Source organism: Olea europaea, chromosome 8 (genome assembly GCF_002742605.1).
Source record: "Olea europaea var. sylvestris chromosome 8, O_europaea_v1, whole genome shotgun sequence".
Taxonomy (NCBI): domain Eukaryota; kingdom Viridiplantae; phylum Streptophyta; class Magnoliopsida; order Lamiales; family Oleaceae; genus Olea; species Olea europaea.
The window spans coordinates 10,045,673-10,068,429 of record NC_036244.1 but is presented as its reverse complement, the minus strand read 5'-3'; positions in this window follow the sequence as shown (position 1 = coordinate 10,068,429).

The window sequence follows — 22,757 nt, the reverse complement described above, 5'->3', positions numbered from 1 at the left end:
CATAATAAAGTCCAATTTCCAAGATCTTGTTGAGGTTTGTTTTATGACATTTGTCAAGAAATTCATTGTATGCATTCATGGGTTTTATGCATGAAATCCATGTTGATTTTAGCAGAATTTGCACTAAAATTCTCGTATATGTTTGAGGTCTAGTCGGGCCTTTAAATCTTTAGGTAGCCGATGCTTTTAATTGTGTTTCAAACCAAGTATTTTGATTTTGTGATTTTTTTCAATGTTGCTTCTGAGATCGAGACATCTTCGTATTCAAATATATCTCGATGGTTGAGATGCAAATATGTCAAGAAATATGGACATACAATGGGGTTGTAGGCCCCGAAAATTTTATAGAATATGATAAATTGTTCTAAATGCTATATTTTATATTTTTTTGAAGGTTGAAGGATTATAGAGAAATATGTTTTAAATTCTTATTTTTTGGGTCAAATAATTAGATTTCGATAGAGAGGGTTTTAGTACATAAATATCCGGCTACTTTTGTAGCTTGAAATTAATAGAAATTTTTGAATCGAGAGAAGGTTAATTCAAGTGAGTTAGGCATAAGATATTGAAGTTTAAAGAAGTTATCATTTATTATTAATTAATCTAGTTACCTATTTGATTTTCAAATGGTTGGCCGGCGCATGTATGATTAAAAAAAGGTACAACAGTGTGTAACTTGGGCCAATTACATGGAAAATGATTGATTAAATGATATGACAGGAAATTTAAATTTGTTTACATGTGTTATCTGACGTGATTTAAGGAATGATTATTGTCTGCCTTAAATAAGTGCTCCGAGTTGGGAATAAAAGAATTATGATATGTTCTGCTAAATCAGCTATGCATATATGTACACAACATAGGAGAAAAGGTTGTTTCCTGTGAAATTATTGCCTTTCTTTCAAAAGCTATTTCCATCAATCAAGGTAGGAGTATGATGTGCAAGTAGTTTATCCTTTTTAATTTTATTTACTTCATGTTTATTAATATTATACTACCAAATTGATATAATATGATATATGATAATGGCCATCCAGTATAAATGATATGATATGTATGAGCTCTTACCATATTCTAACAATATGATATGACAGTATGATTATTTTGAAGCATGAATATTGACTATTCCCATATACTGACCATTTTTCCCACCTCAACAGATTAGAAATCTTGTAGATTGCTGGGCGATGAGGTGCTATCATTTTGCTTGGATTCCTTGAAAAAGCCTTCAATCCACTTTTCTTTGTCTCCCATTTTGAAAAGAAGACATCAACTTTAGTCATTACTTTTGACTGCTTTTGATAATGTCTCCTTGATTGAATATCACCTTTTGAATGAAATGTTATCCTTCGAGTATATTATTGAGATTGAATAATTCTTCATCATCATAATTGAAGTCTCCATCATTAACATAATTTGAATAGGTTCCTCACTTTGATAAATTAAATCATCAAAGCATTGTTGAGACATTGATATTTCACTATCAAATATTTTTTGAATTAGAGGAATTTGAGTTTGAGTCCATTTTTTTTTTGTCAGTAAAAATAACATAATGTTCATTATAGAACATCACTTGCAATCTTGAACAATCAATATTTGCTCCGAGCTTTTTCTTTGTAGCAAGAATATATTTTGATCTGATTTTTGTAAGAATTTTTCTTACATGATTTTTAAATATGATTTCTTTTTCTTCAGGACAATAAAATTTTGATGAGTTATTTGAATCTGGAATTGGAAGATTATTTGACAAAGTACTGCAGATAGTAACAATTTGTTTGACTGGAAAATGCTCTTCAGTTAAAAGAGTATCATTGAACTTTTCTTCTTCGTCAATCCATTCAGGAAGAATTGTTGAGAATTCAATTTTGAGAGTTTTGATTTTGAATTCAAAAAGATGATTAATAACTCTTTTGAGAGAGCTATTAAAAAGAGAAATATCTGTTTTTGAATCACTATATATTGAGGAAATAAATCCCCATTTGATCATTTGACGAATTTCTTAATTAATGACATTAGTGATTGAAATACCTTTGAGGGTAAAATGAAGTTGATGATAACTTTCACAAGTCTCGAAAACATTGAAATAAAAATTATCAAATATTCTGAAAATAATATTTTTGAATGTTTGAGCACAAATAAGGTCTCTATTGATAATATTTAAATAAATATCATCAGGAAGTTGTTAAACTTTTTTCGCAAGATTTCTTCTATTCCTTTTTAATAGGAATATATTCTAAAAAGAATTTTTTTTTTTTGAAGAATGTTGAAGAAAAAATCTTTCATCTTTCTGAGAATTTTTCTGAAAATTTTTGATTATCTTATTACTACTGTAAAAAATTTTAGTAGTAATTTTGAGACATCTTATAATACCCTTATTACTTATTTGATAATAAGCAGTAAGAATATCACTAAAATTATCTTTTTGAAACTTGAATAGTCTTGTATGAGTTTTAAACTCATAGAACTTTGGTTCAGTTCCTAAATAGGAATTTGACTGAGAAAATTTACTTTTATTCAAAGAATTTGATTCTTTGGTTGAGAAAGGTTTGTATCTTGAGAAATTTTGGTCTTCAAAGGATTTTGAAGAAGATCCTGAAACGATATCTGAATAATTTTATGTATTCATACTTCTTTCCATAATATTCTTCTCAAGAGATAAGTTATACAAAATAGTTTGAATTTATTTGAATAAATAGTGTTTTGAGATAAAGATAAGACAAAATATCTTGTTATAAAGAAAATTTTTGTTTTGAGATACGTGAAACTTTGAAAAATGAAATTTTTTTTGAGGACCAGTTTTCGACAATAATTGAAGCAGTAGGGTCAAGAATTGATAATCATGGAACATTTTTGACCTCTTTTTTGATTTTTTGTACAACTAATGTGCACTCGTGACTCCATGGGTCCGGGTTCTTTTGTAGTCTTTTGAAAAGAAGAGCATAAATCAACCTTATCTTTTTGATAAAGTCGCCAACATAATTAACACAACTAAGAAATCTTTGAAGAAAAGATTTGTCTAAGATTTCATCAGGAAATTTTTCAGTAAAATCTAGACTTCTCTGAATTGGAATAATTGAACCATTTTGAATATTATGACCTAAAAATCTTATCTTTGTTTGATATAAAACAATCTTTTAAACCATTTTTCTTGATAACATGTATGAATGTATTGATATGTTTGAAATGTAACACTATACTTTCTGATAATATAAGAAAATCATCAATGTAAACAATAGCAAAATTTGAAAAAGGATTAAAAATATCATTCATGATTTTTTGAAATTCTGTATGAGCATTTTTGAGACCAAATGGCATAACATTTTATTCGTATTGACCAAAAAGAACATTGAATACAGTTTTGTACTTATCTTCTTCTTTATTTTGAATATGCTAGAAACCTGACTTCATATCGGATTCTGAGAAGATAACAGCTTTGAGTAATCTATTCAAAAGATCTTTCTTTTGAGGGAGCGGATAACATATCCATTGAAGAGCAGTATTGAGAGGCTTATAATTGATAACAATACGTGGAGTACCTCGTTCAATTTGAGCCTAATTATTGATGTAGAAAGCTGAGCAACTCCAAGGAGATTTGCTCGGAGGAATTAAACCTTTGACAAGTAAATCATTGATTTCCTTGATACAAGAGTCTAATAATTCTTTATTCATTTGAATAAGACGAGACTTTGTAGGAATATTTGATTCATAAAAATCAGAATTGTATGGAAAGAGATACCACATGTTTCTTACGATCCCAAAAAGCATTTGGAATGGTAGAACAAATCTCTTTCTCCATTTTTTTTGAAGATTTGAAATATTTTCTTGAATTGAAGGATTTTGTAATTGTTCTTCAATTCTTTGAAATTTAATTTCTTCTTTGAGAAATTGAATATAATTTTTCTTGAAATTAATATTATTAACAGCTTTTGAAATTGACGCTTCTTTTAAAGAATTTACATCTTTATAAGAAGAAGGATTTGTAAATTTGAAACAAATTTCTTGATTAAAAATTTTTGTAGTTAAACCTTTTGAAATAACTTGAAAAGGATAAATTTGAATAATAAAAGGAGTACCAAGAATTACTTCTTGATCTAAATCTTTTACAAGATAAAAAATATTTGAATTACAAATATGAGCTTTTGAAAGTTTATATTGAATATTGAATTTCTTACCATTAGCACCATAAAGACGCTCAGTAGTTTTTTCAAAATATTTTGTAGGTATCAATCCTTCACGGATACAATTTTGATCAGCTCTAAAATCAATAAGGACTCTAGAATCAAATTTGACTTCTTTGTTGACTACAATAGTCATATTGCAGCACCATTTTTGAAATTGAACACGATTAATAACATTAATCATTTCTTCTCAGATTAAATATTTGAAGGAATGAGAGGATTGAATTCCTCTTCACCAAAAGAATTGGAAGAGGATGAATAAGAAGAAGTCTTTGACTTTAGCTTCTTATATTGAGTTTTGAGAAGAGAAATTTCAATTCTAACATCTTTCATTTGTCGTTCAAGAATAGAAATTTGAGATTTCACAGAATTGACTTCTGATTTTAAATCAGAACTGGAAGATTTTAAAATTTCAAAACGATTTAAAACATTTTGCTTATTGAAAGGTTCGTCTTTTGATTTTGAAGGAAGAAGTGAATTAAGCTTATTCTTGAGTTGTGGATTTTCAATTTGATCAACAATCTCATAAATTGTAGATTTATTTTATTTAATCAATGGAAACATGTATGAATTATGCGGTATCGAAAAATTTTCATTGTTAAAAAAAAAAAAATAAAGGAATTAAAAATTTCATTGTAATCTTGAGTAAACTACCATCACATAGCAATTTTAAAAGAAACTTTTGGTAACGAATCAAATTTTAAAATTTGGGTCGTTACAATATGTTATCAGATCTTTAGGTTTCACTTTATGTAGACTCATTTAGATTTTAAATTTTTTTTAAATGAAAAATGGATTTTAAATTGTATAATTCTTTTTAAAACTTGAACGGTTAATTTAGTATGAGAATAAGTCAGGATGTGATTTTGATATTAAACTTTCATGATTCTTCGTACATAAATATTTATGTGTTTAATGCTAATTTTGAATGATGTCAATAATAATTAATAATTTAAATGAGACTTATAGGTTTTAACGATTATGTAAATCTTTTGGAAATCCTTAAACATATAATAATATGAAAGATCCTTGACACTCAACGAACACTTATCGACCACCACCGACAGCTTAGGGTATGTAACGTAGGTAAGAAAAGAAACGATTATTCAAATCTTTTGTGTAACTTTACATTTTTTTTTAGTAGAGAACTACCTTAATTGTTAGGCTTGGTATTTAATTAGTATAGATGATCCTCATGGGGATCATAAGATGGACATGGATTACATTTTTATCTAAAGGACATGAGGTACCCACACAAATTTGATGCTTGACATTTTGTGAACGATACAAGAATTGAGCAGACTGGGTCAAGCATCATCATCATAGAATGACCAACAACTCAAAATGCACATCGATCTAACCATAGAGCTATCCATTTTATTGGGAAAATTTCTTAGATACAAGCCTCCTACTTCTGATGGTGGTTCCAATCCATTAGTTGTTGGGAAATGGATTAGAGGTCTTGAGCTCATCTTCCAACACGTTGCCTGTACAAATAAGCAGAAGGTTCAACGCACAGAATTTATGTTTGTTGGAGCAGGAAGTCATTGATGGGAATCTATCTCACATACTAGGATCGAATAACAATACCTTAATCTGACTTGGGGGCAGTTTAAGAATGAGGTGATGGGAAAGTACTTTCCTCAAGCTTTGAGAGACTTTAAGAAAGTAGAGTTTCTATAACTCAGACAGGGAAACATGTCACTTACTGATGATGGAAGAAGTTTGAGCAGCTCTTAAGGTATGCTCCACACTCAGTGGATATAGAAATAAAGAAGGTCAGGAGGTTCGAACATGGACTACACTTGGAGATTAGCATGATCATCATATCTCATTGTTTCACATCATACCATGAAATATTGGAGAGAGCTCATGCTACGAAAGACTACATTTAAACTACCAATTAGAGCAAAAAGCCATATGGGAAAAGAAAGTGGAATGATCAAAAAAGGGAAATGCGTAACTGGCAAAATAAGAAACAAAGCATAGAAGTCCGTTTTGATCGAACAAGTGGGAGGATTACACCATGTCCTAAGTGTAATAAACCCCCACAAGGATGAATGCTTATTTAGGAAGAAAATATATTTTTGATGCGATAAGTCGGGACACATTGTGTTACAATATATAAAGCCTCTACAGAAAAAGGATGATGACTAGAACAAGAACCGAAAGGGAAAGGACCCATTTTTGCACTGAATCAGCATGAAACTGAGCAGCATCCAAATGTGATAGCAAGTATTTTAATATTATTGAATGTAGCTGCTATGTTCTTTTTGACTTCGGAGCTACACAATCTTTTATTTATATATCTTTCATTGCTAAGTCTAACACTACATGTGTGATTACATCCCCTCATGAAGAACTCTTTGTACAAAACAGATAACTGAGGCTATTAAGTTAGAGATTGATGAAAAGGTACTAGAGGTGAATCTATACAATTTATAGATGAAAGATTTTGATATTATACTAGGCATGGACTTGTTGGGATATAATCACTCGACCATCCAATGTCACGAGAAAGAAGTATTGTTTTATAGATCGGGAGAGGAAGATTTTCGTTTTCTTGAAGCAAAGTTCGATTCTCTACCTCGTCTTTTATCGGCTTTACAAGCGGATAATATGATGAGGAAGGAATCATGTTAGGAATTTTTAGTTAATATCATCGGTTTCCAACATAAAAAAAACAACTGTTAATGATATTAACATTGTGCGAGACTTTGCAGACCTATTTTTAGAAGATCTACCAAGCATTCCACCAAAAAAAGCGGAGTTTACAATCGACTTGGTCGCCTGCACAGATCCAAATTCTATGGCCCCATATAGATTGGAATCAAAAGAACTTCAAGAATAGAATTATAGTTGGAGGAGTTGCTTGAAAAAGGTTTCATTCAATCGAGTGTATAATCTTCGGGTGTTCCAATACTTTTTGTGTAGAAGAAGGATGGAAGTATGATGATGTGTATTGACTATCAAGAATTGAACCATTTGACTATCAAAAATAGAAGATTTGTTCAATTAGTTAAGAGGTGTGAAGGTGTTATCTAAGATCGACTCTAGGTTAGGATAACCAGCTAACAATACCAAAAACAGCTTTTAGGACTTGTGATGGACATTATGAGTTCATTATCATGCCTTTTGGTTTGACTAATGCCCCAATAATATTTATGGGCCTAATAAACCGAGTATTCGTTAGAACTTATACTAGTTCATCATAATATTTATTAATGACATACTTGTGTAATCCAAAGATACAAAGCAGCACAAGGAACAACTTTGAAAGTACTTGAAACGTTGAGGAAAGAGAAATTATATGCCAAATTCAAAAACTGTGAATTTTGGTTTGATCGTGTAGGTTTCCTTGGTTACGTGGTTTCCGCCCAATGAATTGAAGTACAGTTAAATTGGAACCAATAAGAAATTGGCCTAGACCGAACACTATGGGTGAAGTTCGTAGTTTTTTGGGATTGGTTGGTTATTACGTGAGATTTATTAAGGGTTTCTCAAAAATAGTGTTGCCAATGACTCGGTTGACTAGAAAGGGTGTGAAGTTTCAATGGATAAAAAAATTTGAAAAGTATTTTCAAGAACTTAAGGAAAGACACTATCAGCTCCTTAGTGATAGTGCCTAAAGTTTCTAATTGATTTGTCATTTGCAGCGACGTCTAGGTAGGATTTGGGTTATTTTGATGCAACTTGAAAATGTGATTGCTTATGCTTCAAGAGAATTGACGGAGTACAAGCAAAACTATTTAACGCATGACTTGGAGCGAGTAGCGAGCTAACATGCCTTAAAGATTTGTCGTCATTATCTTTATAGTGAGAAGTGTGAAATCTATACAGACCATAAGAGTCTCAAATACTTGTTCACACAGAATGAGTTGAATATGAGACAGGGGAGATGGGTGAAATTAATGAAAGATTATGATTGTACAATTCTTTACTAGCTGGGTAAGGCTAACATAGTTGCAAATGCCTTAAGAAGGAAGATAGGATTGCAATTAGCAATTTTATATATGGTACAAGAGCATTTGATAAAGGACATTGAGAAACTAAGATGGGAAGTCATCAGACTGCTGACTCGAACTTTAGGGAGGGTAGAAGCGTTAATAATTCGACCTGATATCAAGAGATCAAATCGAGGAATGAACCATTTCTACAAAAGATTAGGTGGATATTAGTACAAATAAACAGTTGGGATTTGATATATCTGTTGAAGCACTAACTTTTAAAGGAAGATTTTGTACCAAAGGATGAAAGTATAAGAAATGAGATATTGGAAGAGGCTCACTCCGCCCCTATGTTACACATCTAGGCAGTACGAAAATGTATTGAGATCTTCGATATATATTTTGGTGGAGAAATATGAAAAGAGGAACATCAAAGATCATCAGGACTATTGAAATCGTTAGATATTCTAGAATGAAAACGAGAATATATAGTGATGAACTTCATAGTAGGTTTTTGGAAATCAGTAAGAGGAAACAATGCTATTTGTGTAGTGGTTGATATTTTGGCAAAGTCAGCCCATTTTCTACCAATTAAAACAAATTTTAATATGAAACATATTGCGCAATTGTACATTAGAGAGATAATTAGATTGCATGGGAGTTCTAGTCACCATTGTTTCCAATACATACCTAGGGTCCACACCAAAATTTTGGAGAAGTGTGTAAGGAAGCCACGGGGATAAAACTAAAGTTTAGTATTGTTTATCATTTGCAGATGGATGAAGAATCAGAACGAATCATTCCAACTATTAAAGATGTTGAGGACATGTGCTTTGGATCTTAGCGGTAGTTGGGAGACACATTTACCTAGCTCTTTATGGTAGGAATTGTATATCCCCTATCTATTAGGACGAGGTTGGAGAGAACATAATTTTGGATCTTGAAATCGTTGAATGAATAACTAAGTGGTTGACAAGATTAGAGCCAGAATAGAGATAGCACATGATCGACAGAAAAGTTATGCTGATGGTAGAAGAAAGGATTTGGAATTTCAAGTGGGTGACAAAGTTTTTCCAAAGGTAATACCAATGAAAAGTGTATTGAGTTGGTAAGAAGGGGAAAGTTAAGACCATGGTTTATTGGAAATTTTGAAATTCTTGAAAGGATTGGTATTGTAGCTTACCAACTTGCTTTACACTTGAGCTCAAAACAGTGCATAATGTGTTTCATGTTTCGATGCTCAGAAAAATATATTCATTACCTCAATCATGTGGTAAATTATAAAATCTTGGAGTACAAAAAGATTTCTCGTACAATGAAGCTCTTGTGTTGGATAAAAAATGCGTCAATTCGAAAATAGAGAAGTCCCACTGTAAAGGTTGAATGACGAAACCATGGACTTGACGAATCAACTTGGGAAAATGAGTAGGAGCTTAAAGCAAAGTATGAACTCTTCGATTAGTCAAGGTAATTTTTGAAGACAAAAATATATTAAGGAAAGGATCTTGTAAAGCCCCAAGAATTTTCTAAAATAGGTTTAATTGTTCTGAATGCTATATTTTATACTTTTTGAAAGTTAAACGACCATATATAAATATGTTCCAATTTCTTTTTCTTTTTTTTTGGGGGGGGGTTTCAAATAACTAGATTTCAATATAAAGGGTTATAGTATAAAAATATTGGGCTCTTTTTGTAACATGTAATTAATTAGAAATCTATAAATTGAGAAAAGGCTAATTCGAACAAGTTATGCCCAAGATAAGCTCAAAGAAGTTATCGTTTATTATATATTAATTTTGTTGCCAATTTGATTTTCAAATGGTTGGCCGGCACGTGTATGATTAAAAAAAAAAAAAAAGAAAAAGAAAAAGTATAACAGTGAGTAACATGGGCCAATTACATGCAAAATGCTCACCTATATGATATGATAGGAAATTTTAGATTTGTTTATACATATCTCACATCGAAAACAGAGAGGTCATATCAGCGAACCCTGTTGCTGCATTGACTACGAAACCTATAACTAGATTGTTCCAAAAACCCCAGAAAAGCCAAATAAAAGGTTTGGAGATTGAACCTTAAATTACTGAACCAAAAAGCCCAGCAAGAACGTTGCTTGAAGGACCCCTTGATTACACAATCTAAGACCCGCACCCGATTTACAGAATGCTACAAGAATAGTTTTGATAAGTTCAATGTGTTCAATTAAGAACAAGGAATTGAAAGCAAAATTGCCTTTCCTATTAAATCTCAAATAATGTCTCATAAAAAAAACAATGAAGAATTGAACTTCTATTTATACTAGATCCTAGAATAGAAGTCGAAAAGGAATAAAATTCTAATAATCTAGTAGAATCTGAAAAATATTCGTCCAATATCTCTAGAATTTGAATAAAAATAGAACTCTAATAAAATATGGAAAAAAACGAGAAAAAGGAAAAATTTTGCCTGATTTAATACCATGCGACCGCATAGTGTAAACCTATGCGGTCGCATAGTTCAATTGAACTATGTCCGCATAGTCCCTGCCTCTATGCATGCGATCGCATGCCTATTATAGCTATGCGACTGCATAGCTATCACTTTTGCCCCCGACTTCGTCCGCATGTATTGAGTTAATCCACATTGATTCGGCCCTCGACCGGAATATGAAAGTTGTCCCATTTTTCATCCCAAACATTGTCCCATCAATGGTTTCTTGAACGAGCAATCCCATCGCTTATTTCACTTGCTTTGATCTCGATCGCGTCATTGGTCTGCCTTCGTTAATCAACGGGTCTCAACTCGAACTTGCCGTCTTCAAACTTGATTCTTGGATCACATCATCCTATCCCTCTTCAAAAGAATTTGTCCACGAATCTGTACCTACATCAAAAAAGGAAAGATCAACATCATTAAATGTAGCTAATAATACTCACCTGGCAAGTCCACTTTGTAGGCATTATCATTGATCTTCTCAGTGACTTGGAAAGGACCATCTCCCCGCGATTGTAATTTGACCTTTCGTTGCTCCGGAAAACGTTCCTTCCTGAAATGCACCCATACCCAATCTTCGGGTTCAAATGTCACACGCTTCCGTCCTTTGTTTGCCTTTGATGTGATGAGCTTGCTCTTCTCTTCAATTTGCGTATGGATTTTCTCATGAAGTGCTTTCACCATCTCAACTTTCCTCTTACCATCGATGCTATCTCGTTCATTCACAGACAAAGGAAATAAATCTAATGGAGTTAGTGGATTAAATCCATACACAATTTCAAACAGTGAATAAGAAGTAGTCGAATGTACAACACGATTATAAGCAAACTCAATAAACGACAAGCAATCTTCCCAATTGTTTAAGTTTTTATTAATCATTGTTCGAAGCAATTGTGTCATGGTCCTATTTACTACTTTAGTTTGACCATCTGTTTATGGATGACAAGTTGTAGAAAATAACAATTTAGTTCCTAACTTATTCGACAAAACATGCTAGAAATGACTCAAAAATTTAACATCTCGGTCCGACACAATACTCTTAGGGACTCCATGCAAATGTACTATCTTCCTAAAGAATAAATCAGCAATGTTAGTGGCATCATCAGTTTTGTGACATGGTATGAAGTATGCCATTTTACTAAACCTATTAACCACTACAAATATAGAATCTCGACCTTTCTTTGTCCTAGGTAACCCCAACACGAAATCCGTAGAAATATCTTGGCACAAGTAAAGGTGTATACAAGCTATGGGGCAAAACTTTTGATTTAGTCTGTTTACAAGTTATGCACTTCTCACAAATCCGTTCTACGTCACTACGCATTTTAGGCCAATAAAAGTATTCCCCTAACATGTCTAAAGTCTTTTGAATCCCAAAATGACCCATTAGACCCCCACTGTGTGCTTCCCTTACCAATAATTCAAGCATTGAATAATTTGTGCACAACCTATCTTCCCTAAACAAATATCCTTCATGTCTATAAAATTTATCAACAGCCATTTTATCACATGAATTATAAATGTTTGAGAAATCAATGTCATTTTCATACATGCTCTTAATATACTCAAAACCAAGTAATTTCGTACTTTAAGAGTTAAGAAACACGTACCTTCGTGACAATGCATCTGTAACTACATTTTCGTTACCTTGCTTATACCTGATAACGTATGAAAACGTCTCTATGAACTCCATCCATCTTGCATGTCACTTGTTCAACTTACTTTGACCCCGTAAGTGCTTTAGGGACTCATGATTGGTGTGTATCACGAATTCCTTAGGCCACAAGTAATGCTGCCAAGTCTCCACAAGAGAATACAGCTCCTTGTCATATTTTGGGTAGTTCAGTGCAGCTCCACTCAACTTCTCACTAAAGTAAGCAATGGTCTCCTTTCCTGCATTAACACTGCTCCAATACCTATCTCTGAAGCATCACACTCAATCATAATGTTGTTGATAGCTCTGCAATCCACGCACATTCTTCAAGATCCATTTTTTATTTGGCACAAGCAATACTGGTACAGCACATAGACTCATGCTCTCCCTTACATGACCCTTGCTCATCAACTCCTCTATTTGCCGCTGAAGTTCCTTTGTCTTCTTGGGATTGCTTTGGTAAGCTAGTTGATTTGGAATAACATCTTCAAGTATGAAGTTAATCTGGTGTTCAATGCCTCGAATGGGTGGTAACCCACTAGGCATGTCCTCTGGAAATATGTTTTCGAATTTCTACAACAAAGACTTAACCAAATTAGGGAGGGGTGGGTTAGTCTCCTCAAAGTTGAGGAGTGTTTCTTTGTACAACAATAAAATCATTTCTTTCTTCTCAACCACTGCTCTCTTCAAATCACTCATTTTTGCTAAGAAATTCGATCGTGACTTCTCTTTTCTCTCAGAAGACTCTCTTTCTTTTCTTTCTTGTGGCTCCTCTCTCTTTTTCTCTCTAACTGCCACCTCACAATTTTCTCCTGTATTCAAAACCTCACCGTTTTCTCTCTTTTTCTCTAGCTCTTTTATTCTCCTCCCTTCCTCATTCTTTAACTTAACTTGATCCTTATATACCTACACCGGAGTTAATGGCACAAGTATAATGGTCTTTCCATCCTTAACAAAACTGTAGCGATTCTTGTACCCATCATGTTTAGCCTTTCTATCATACTGCCAAGGTCTCCATAACAAGATATGTCCTGCCTGCATTGGTACTACATCGCACACTACCTCATTCCGGTAACTTCCAATTGAGAGATTGATAAACACCCTTCGATTAACCCTAACTTCTCTACTTTCATTTAACCATTGCAACTTATATGGCCTAAGGTATCTCAACAATGTTAAGTTCAATTTCTCTACAAGTGCTATGCTAGCAACATTTGTACAACCCATTATCAATAAAGACACTAGATACCATATCGTTGACATAGCATCGAGTATGGAATATGTTCTCCCATTGCAACTCTGAATCATCCGCCTTGACATGAGTAGTAAGAGCTCTTCTTGCAACCAAAAGATCACCAACAACACCCTCAATCTTCTCTTCTTCACTAATCTCCTCCAATGCCGGCATGTCATCATACTCACTTTCACTTTCACTCACCATCTCTCCACTGTCTAGCAACACCATTGCCCTTTGGTTTGGACACTGAGAAGCAATGTGCCCCCGACCCCAAACATCTAAATCACTTGATGTCTCGACTCCTTGATGGTTGTGACTCCAATTTTTGGTGTTGTTTGCTAGCTCCTTCATCCTTTCCCTTCTGCCATTCATTTCTACCTTTAGGTACAACCCCATTTTCTTTGTTGTTGTCCCACCTCGGTTTCCAAGATGAATTAGAACCCGAAGCACCCATTTGTGGCCTAGCTGTCCCCTTCCTCTTCAATTGCCTCTCTACCTTTATGGCTAAATGCAACATATCTTCTAATTCCACATAATGTTGCAATTCCACTACATTAGCAATTTCTCGGTTTAGCCCATTCAAGAATCGTGCCATGGTAGCTTCCCAATCCTCAACCACATTTGCCCTAATCATAAGAATCTCCATCTTCTTGTGGTAATCTTCCACACTCTTCGACCCTTGGTACAAACTTTGCAATTTTTTATGGACCTCCCTATAGTAGTGACTAGGAACAAACTGCTTTCTCATCAATGCCTTCAATTCTTCCCAAGAGCTAATCAGTCTACCCCGACACCTACGTTGTGAAGTAACTACTTGATCCCACCAAGTTATTGCATAGTCTATAAATTCTAAAATCGCCAACTTCACCTTCTTTTTCTCCGAATGTTTATAACATTCAAAGATCAACTCTACCTTTCTTTCCCACTCCAAATATGCTTCTAGATCACTTCTCCCTTTAAACTGTGGAATGGTCATCTCTATCTTTCCCAAATTTCCATCCATCTTGTCTCCATGATTATTCCTACCCTTTCTTTCAAACCTATCGCCTATATTCCTCTTCCGTCCCCAATCCATGTCATTAGGCTCAAACTCATTCATATCACTATCAAACTCCTCACGCCTTACTCTCCTAGGTTCTCGTCCACCCAGTCCCCTAGCATTTGACACCTTCACTGGTTGTCCCCTACTAAGGTTAGCCATCGATGTATCCAACCTAGTTATCCAAGCTTCCTGCTTAATCATCCAAGTGTCCTGTTGATCCAACCTATCCCTCACAACTCCAAATGCACTCTCAAACCGCTGCATCAAATCATCCGTTGCACTGTTATGATTGTCGTGTCGGCTTGACAAATATTGACAATAAATTCTGTCAAACATTAAGACATCTTTGGATTGACTCAATATTCACATAACGAAAGCTCTACAATTCTCACTATTTATTACCACATGTGTGCAAATAATTCGACTAAATATTAACTATTATTTGGGCCAATCAATACCCATATAAATTACGTACACGCATTCCTAATATTCCAAATAAATCTATTTACACAAGAGAAGTTTGATAACGTGTTCCTTCAATTAATTTATTTCGAAAAATTAGCAATCCGAAGAAACTTTAATAACCAGATTTGAATTTGATTGCCCTTTCTTATCTCTTATTTTTATTTCTTCTTTCTTTTATTTGTAAAACAAAAGAAAATAAATAAATAAATAAAAGATAGAAACGAACCAAAAAACAAGCCCTGCAACACTAAGCCTCTGCTACAGCACTAGAACGTTGTTTGGGTAATCGATTGTGCTACCCGAATCTTGTAAACATAGCATCATAATGCCTCATGCAACACCAAATGTTGTGTTACAAAGTTGCGACAATGCTGTAAGTCAGAAAAAATTTCCCAAAATCCAAATTTTTTTTAAATTTAGGACTTGAAATTTTTAGAAAAAATTGCAGTAGAGGCCGCAAATCTTTTAAACATTAGCAGACTTTTCCTAAACCTTTAATTTATTGCAACTGTCACCCCAAACCTTTTGAAACGTTGCAGCAGAGGCCCTTTTGGATGGAAAACATCCAATTTACCGTTAGTTGACCAAAAAATTAAGTTTGACCACATTGTTAATATTTTTATAAAGGGCAAAATAGTAACTTTTTATTTACTAAATTAAAATGAGTTAAAAATTAAATTAGAAAAAGCAAAAAACAAAAACAAAAAAAATTGAAGTTGTCAATCATCATCTTCCCCAAGGCCATCGGCCATCGCCATGGCCAGATCTCTCTTTCCTTTCTTTTCCCTCCCTTTCTTAGCAACAAATGAGCCGCAGGGAAAATGGAGTTAATAGCTGAGATTTAAGGCTAATTTTTTGCCTCCATCAGTCGACTTCTATGATATTTCAAACACTGTCATGTCATTTTTTTCCAATGGGTGGTTCAGCTGAGGCAAGCTCCTCAGCTATGCATTATTAGAGCGTCCCAACTTCGAATTTGCTATCAAGAACCAGTAGTCATAGCCTAGATCTGAGGCTCTCCTTACAGTCTTTTCAAGATCAAATTATGCTCCACCACCACCAAAACGAACAGCCTCATCGGTATCAAATCCTCAGCCACCACACTGAACAAGCCCATATTCAAGCACAAGCACCAGTCCGCCACTTCCACTAGGGTTTGATGACAACACCGACTGGTCTGAACACTATCAGCAGCCTAGTTGGAATACAGTGGTGACGCCTCAAGCGGGAGCAACGGAGAAGCAGGATTCTTATTCAATTTGTCGCCTGCCCAGCTATTAGGCCAAAACCAGTTTTTTTTCTCAGAGGGGGTTCCTACAGTCCAATAATTCACAGTCCCCGATTTTGGTTAGGGTAGGGTTGGGTAGGTTGGGGAAGGGATGGGAGGAAGGAGAAGATAAAAGTTTTCCCTTTTTTTTTTCTTTTAGGTTTTTCAATTTAATTAATGTAATTATTTAATTTGATAAAACAAAAGTTACTATTTTGCCCTTTATAAAAATATTAACAATGTGGTCGAACTCAATTTTTTGGTCAACTAACAATAAATTGGATGTTTTCCATCCAAAAGGGCTTCCGCTGCAACGTTTCAAAAGATTTGGGATGATGGTTGCAACAAATTAAATGTTTGAGAAAAGTCTGCTAATGTTTGAAAAGTTTGGGGCTTCTACTGCAATTATCCCAAATTTTTATCCCAAAAATTTGAAATACAGAGTATGAATTCCAACCAAAATATCCTTACTCTCAAAGGTTTAACGTAGAGTTGGTTCAGATACCACTTAATAAAAAGATAAAAACAAATTGTTATTATCCCTACCTTTCCAACATTATTTTGCAAAACGTCCCTACCTTTTATTTTTTGACATTTTCACCTTATTTTCACTTTATATTGCAAAATCATCATTTTCATGCATTTTCTCAATTAAAAGTTATAAAATGACTAATATACCCTCAAATTTAAAATAAAAAGAAGAAAGAACAAATTGTAACAAATTGTAACTATACTTCCAAATTTTTCAAAAAAACTACGACTAAATTCCAAATAAATAATTAAAAAAGAATATGAATTTTATATCTTTTTTACTTGTTTATTTGAAATTTATTTGTATATATTTTTTTGAAAAATTTGGGAGTATAGTTGGAATTTATTCTCTAATTTTCTTTTCTTTATTTTTATTTTATTTAAGAGGAGGGTATATTTATCATTTTATGACTTTTAATTGAGAAAATGGATAAAAATGATGATTTTCGCAATGACATGTGAAAATAATAGTGAAAATGTCTAAAAAATAAAAAGTAGGGATGTTTTGCACAATAATATTTAAAAGTCCGTGGACGTTTGCTACAAATTACCCTTTTTATAATTTATTTGGTCTCATTTACAATTTTTTTGAAAATCTTGAGAACATAATTGCAATTTGTTCTTTAAATTTTCTTTCCTTTTTGTTTTATTTAAATAAGTGGGTATTGTCATTTTACATTTTTTATTGAAAAAGGGACTTTTCCATTATAAAAGGTGAAAATAGGTGTGAAAATGTGAAAAAATGAAAGTAGGAAATTTTGCTCAATAATATCAAAAGGTATGGACTTTTGTGCTTATTACCCTTAAAACAAGAAACTTTTGAACTTGATAATTCAAATTCCTTGAATTGCCAAGATCTTCTAGTCAAATCACCAAGAGAATTAATTAATGCAGAATATATCTTACTTCTTTGGGAATAATTCCTTAGTATTGAATATTGAAGATCTACGGGAATCTCTTTGGCTTCTACGCTTTTAATCTTGAATTTTTCCTTTTCTGATTCTTTAATTTTTGTTCTTATCCATAATTTTAATTCTTGAATTCTTTTTCTTGATTCTAAAATATGGATATTGGATCTTACTCTTCAATATATTTTCTCTTGTATTCTTGTGTTGATGAAATGACACAAAGAATGAGAATCAAATATGAATGGTGACCATAACCATATATACATCCATAAATATTTCTTCCATCATGAAGAACAACCCTAATGCATCCGGACTCTACACATATTTCTTCCAGCACTTTATTCAAATGTCCTAAGTTCAACAAATTAACTCTTTGTTAGATTATTTTAATTTTGAGCTTAGCTTTAAGATATCCTTATATACAATTTATTACACACCACCCAGATAACAAATTAATAAATCCAACAGGATATTTATATGAAACTTCTTGTAGACCTCAAAAAATTTACAAAGTGCTTATTTAGTTTGTGCTTTTGCAACATTTGAGGAAAAGGAATTAAGGGAACACATAAGCTTTAACTGAGCTTGATGTCTTACCCTCAAACATCTATCCTTGTATCAACTTCCTTGGTTGGTTGAGATTATTCTTCAAGTTGCTGCTTCTTTAATCAACAAATATTAGCCCATTTTCATTAGTCTATTCACATGAATTTCTGGTAGTTATACCCAGCTCTTTGTAGTTATTGGATATACCCTATATTCGATTTTACATTTTGAATCCTTTAAGAGAATAGAATTGGAGTACATATGCTTTGACTAGAGTAGCTATCTTAGTTTGTGGATAGTCAGAAGCCTCATTCTCGTGAATGTTAATGGCATACACTAGCTCCCTTGATTGGATTCAGCGTCGCTAAGAAAGATACCATGTGGTGTCTTTGAAAATGTCAAGGCTAATCGCCATCTGGACCTATTTTCTAGATAGAGGTCATCTAACTTTGATAATTTATTTTAACCTGATGAAGTGCTTTATCGGCCATTTGCATGAACTGCTAAAAGCATCTCTTCCAAACATTTCCCATCTCATGTTAAGATTAGTTAAATTACCATTAGTGATTCCTACTACCTAATAATATTTAGTGCTGCTTCCGTCTCAGATTATATGTTCGTCATTATTATTATTATTATTATTTTTTGGGTATGGATTATTCTATATAAAATTGATCCATCCATTTGAAATGTCCAATGACATGAAATACTAAGTATATTATTTAGCCCACAGTTTTTCACAGACCAGACTCATGCTGACTGTGTTCACACCATGTACTTTGTCCAAGAGTTCTATTTGCTTCAATAGTGCCACAATTGTGCATAATGGCCGATGAACTATCTCATGTATACATGTTGTTTTTTCGGGCCTACACAGCCTGACGAGAACATTGGATGTGTCTCACAGTCAAATCAAATAGTTCCATAGCTTTATGCACTAATTTAGTTGTGATTGACCCATTTGTTGATGAGTCAACCTGAGATTTCTCAAGAAAAACCAGGAAACACATTTTTGTGAAGAAAAAATCATTTTTCTCCTATAAATAAAGCAAGAAAAATGAACAAAACAAAAGCTAGAAATAGTCTAAATCAATATCAAACAAAATAGTCCACGATAGCGATGTAAAGTACTTATTGTTGTGTAATCGTAAGTGCAAGATCTCAATTAAATAAGCAGTGGACATGAAGGATCTAAATTATTGTTTCACGAGGACTGATTGTTTCACAATTAAAATTGATTTTAATTATAATCATATATTTATCATGTATAGAAATTATTAGGGTTTACGAGTTCGCTATAGCTATTCCCTTAGTCTCAATGATACAGTACCAATAACAATTCATAATGTGTACCTAGTGTAATTCTTCTACATTAATTGATTTATGTCTCTTGAGTTCAAATAAAACCTACTTAGTTAAGTCAACTCACTACATTTGTACCTGAACTAGGATACACATTAATTAAGAGTATTCAATCACCAAAGAAATTAAATAAATGACTTCAAGATTATTAAATATGCATCTCCATCTTCTATATGAATTTCAATTTTCACTACATGATCTAAAAAAATAACTCACTTGCAACTTATTACCATTCATAAGTCAATGAAATGAAATAGTGAACAATTATTCCATAGCCTGAAGAATAGAAGTAAAAATAATACATATTTCTTGAAGATCAAAACTTCATAAATAAAATTAAGCTTCAAAACTACATTAGAATCATTTAACAATTAGTTACACATCATATGAGAAGGAAACCATACGAAGTTCCTTACCAAATTTAAAAGAAAAATATGATCTTCTCCCACATGCCACGTTCTTGAAATCCAAATTTCTTCTTAATTTTTCTCTCTTATATCTTCTATCCTTTTCTTCTAAATTGCTAGTGTGTTATCCCTTGTCAACCTACAATAAGCCCCCGTTTGGCCCCCCATTAGGTGAAAAATTAATGGGTGGAATAATATTTTTTTAAAAAAATGAGTGGTTGAAAATGAAGGAAAAACTTTCGATTTACGTGTAATATTATTTTATGGAAGATTGTGTGGTTGAAAATAGGAGAGAGAAAAATGAAATGTAATGTAATGTAAATTAATGGGGCTCAAATAGGTGCTAAGTCTTCATATAGTGTTCATCTTGCCCCAAAAGTCATGCTTTGGGAAACCCAAAAAAAAATTGAAATTGAAATTAAAATATTAATGTAGATCCCTGAATTTTTCTAGTTGTGTTGCATATAATTTATTTGTTATACCTAATAGTTAATTTGCATCTATATGATTTTTCCTTAACAGTTGAGAAGTCAAAATGGAAATAAACAAATTGTAAATTAAATAGTATACATATCCCTTTCCTTCATGACATTTTGACCAATACAGTTTTTGGAAAAGTAAAATAATTTTGAACAAGAAAAATGATACTAACTATCCCAAATTCACTAAAGGTGATAGTTATTTAATTTGACTAGTATGTTTTGAAAGTTGAATATATGAATATATTATATTTATTTTAAACTAATTAGACTTATCACCATACAGTTAATCAATTGAACTTGGATTTAAGTTTGTGGTCTAGTTAGAATTTAATTATTAATTAATTTAGGAAAGCCATTCGTATTTCGACACGTTATTGTATGTATTTATTATTAATAGAATTGAACTAATTAATTAGTCATTATCTACATAATCTAGGATAATAACTAATTGGTGATGATACAATGTCAATCCTATATTTCTACAATTTTGTCCTCCACATTTATATTCGAAAGGTGAGGTGCTCAGTGCTATTAGTGATTTTTTCACATCTTTTCGAATATGTTGTTATGTGTGAATTTAATTATTTCAATTCAAGGTTCTTTAAAGAGAAATCATGATATGTTTTTAAGGCATTCCTATGGGGTATTAGTTTGCGTTAACGTTATTTTGCAACGCTTGTTAGAATTATCATTTGTCATTGTGGGATTATTCTCATTTTATGTTCGTCAAATCGCCGACAATATATTGACCTGGTGATCACAAGAGTCGAGAATCTAAACTGGATTGTTCCAGGGGAAGTAAATCTTGATAAGCTTAGAATTAGTTCAACAAAGAACAAAAATTGATAGCAAAAATATGATCACAAAATAATCTCTCAAATTGTATGTATAAAAATTGTTCAACAATGAAAATAATGAGTTATATAATGTTGGTCTTGGTAATGAGGCATGCGACCACATGCTTGTTTAAAACTATGCAGTTGCATAGGAACTATATCACACATCACTTCATCATGACATCTTTTAATTGAGAAACTCACCAATATTCTCATATTCACTGTAACCTCTCCACATTAACCATTGCAGTTTGTAAGGCTTAAGATGTTTCAACAAGGTTAACCCCAGTTTCTTAACAAGTGTAGTGCTAGCCATATTGTACAACTACCCCCATCAATAGTCATTCTACGTACCTTGTTGTCGATATAGGGTGGTATGGTATATGTTTTCCCTTTGTTGCTCCAAGTCATCCGCTTTAATTTGAAGACTAAGGTCTCGCGCTCATAACCAATAGGTCACCCACTACCTTCTTCCAATTCCAGCATCTCATCATAGTCATCCTCACAATCACTCCCCACTTTTCCACTGTCTCGCAAAATTATTGCCCTTTTGTTTAGACATTGAAAAGCAATATGTCTCGATCCCAAGCATCTAAAGAATTTGATGTTTCAACTCCTAGATGGTTGGGATTCTGCTTTCAAAGTAACCTTGCTAGTAATTTCCTCTCTTTCCTTAAGTTCAGCTCTTCGAAACAGTTCCATCTCCCTTGTTGTTATCCCACTTCAATTTTCTAGAAGGATTAGAACCCGATGGAAATCTAGTTGTTCCCTTCCTCTTCAAGTGTCTCTCCACCTTCATAGCTATATGTAACATGTTCTCCAACTCCATATAATGCTGTAATTCCACCACATTAGCTATTTCCCTATTCAGACCATTCAAAAACCAGGCCATGGTGGCCTCTCTATCCTCCTCAACATTCACTCTAATCATAGAAATCTCCATCTCCTTTTGATAATCCTCCACACTCCTAGAACCTTGGTAGACAATTTTTGATGAAGCTCCCTCTAGTAATGAGTAGACACGAACCTCTTCTTCATAAATAGCCTTCAATTCTTCTCGAGTATTAATAGGCCTCTCATGATTCCTCCTCTTAGATGTCACTACTTGATCCTACCAAGGAATATCATAATCGGTAATCTCATGTACCACAATATTTACCTTCTTATCCTCGTAGTTGTGGCTATCAGCTTCTTCTCCATCTACAAGTATACTTTCGGATCTACCCTTTCTTTGAATAAAAGAATTGCCATTTTAATATTGTCCATACATCTATCAACTCCATCTTCAACAAGATCTCTACTCCTCATTTCATGCCTAACTCCTCTATTTCTCATTCTTCCTATCTTGGCATCCTCTAATGCATCCTCATCAATGTCATTACCTGCTTCATATTCACCATGAATCTCCATCGTAAGTGAG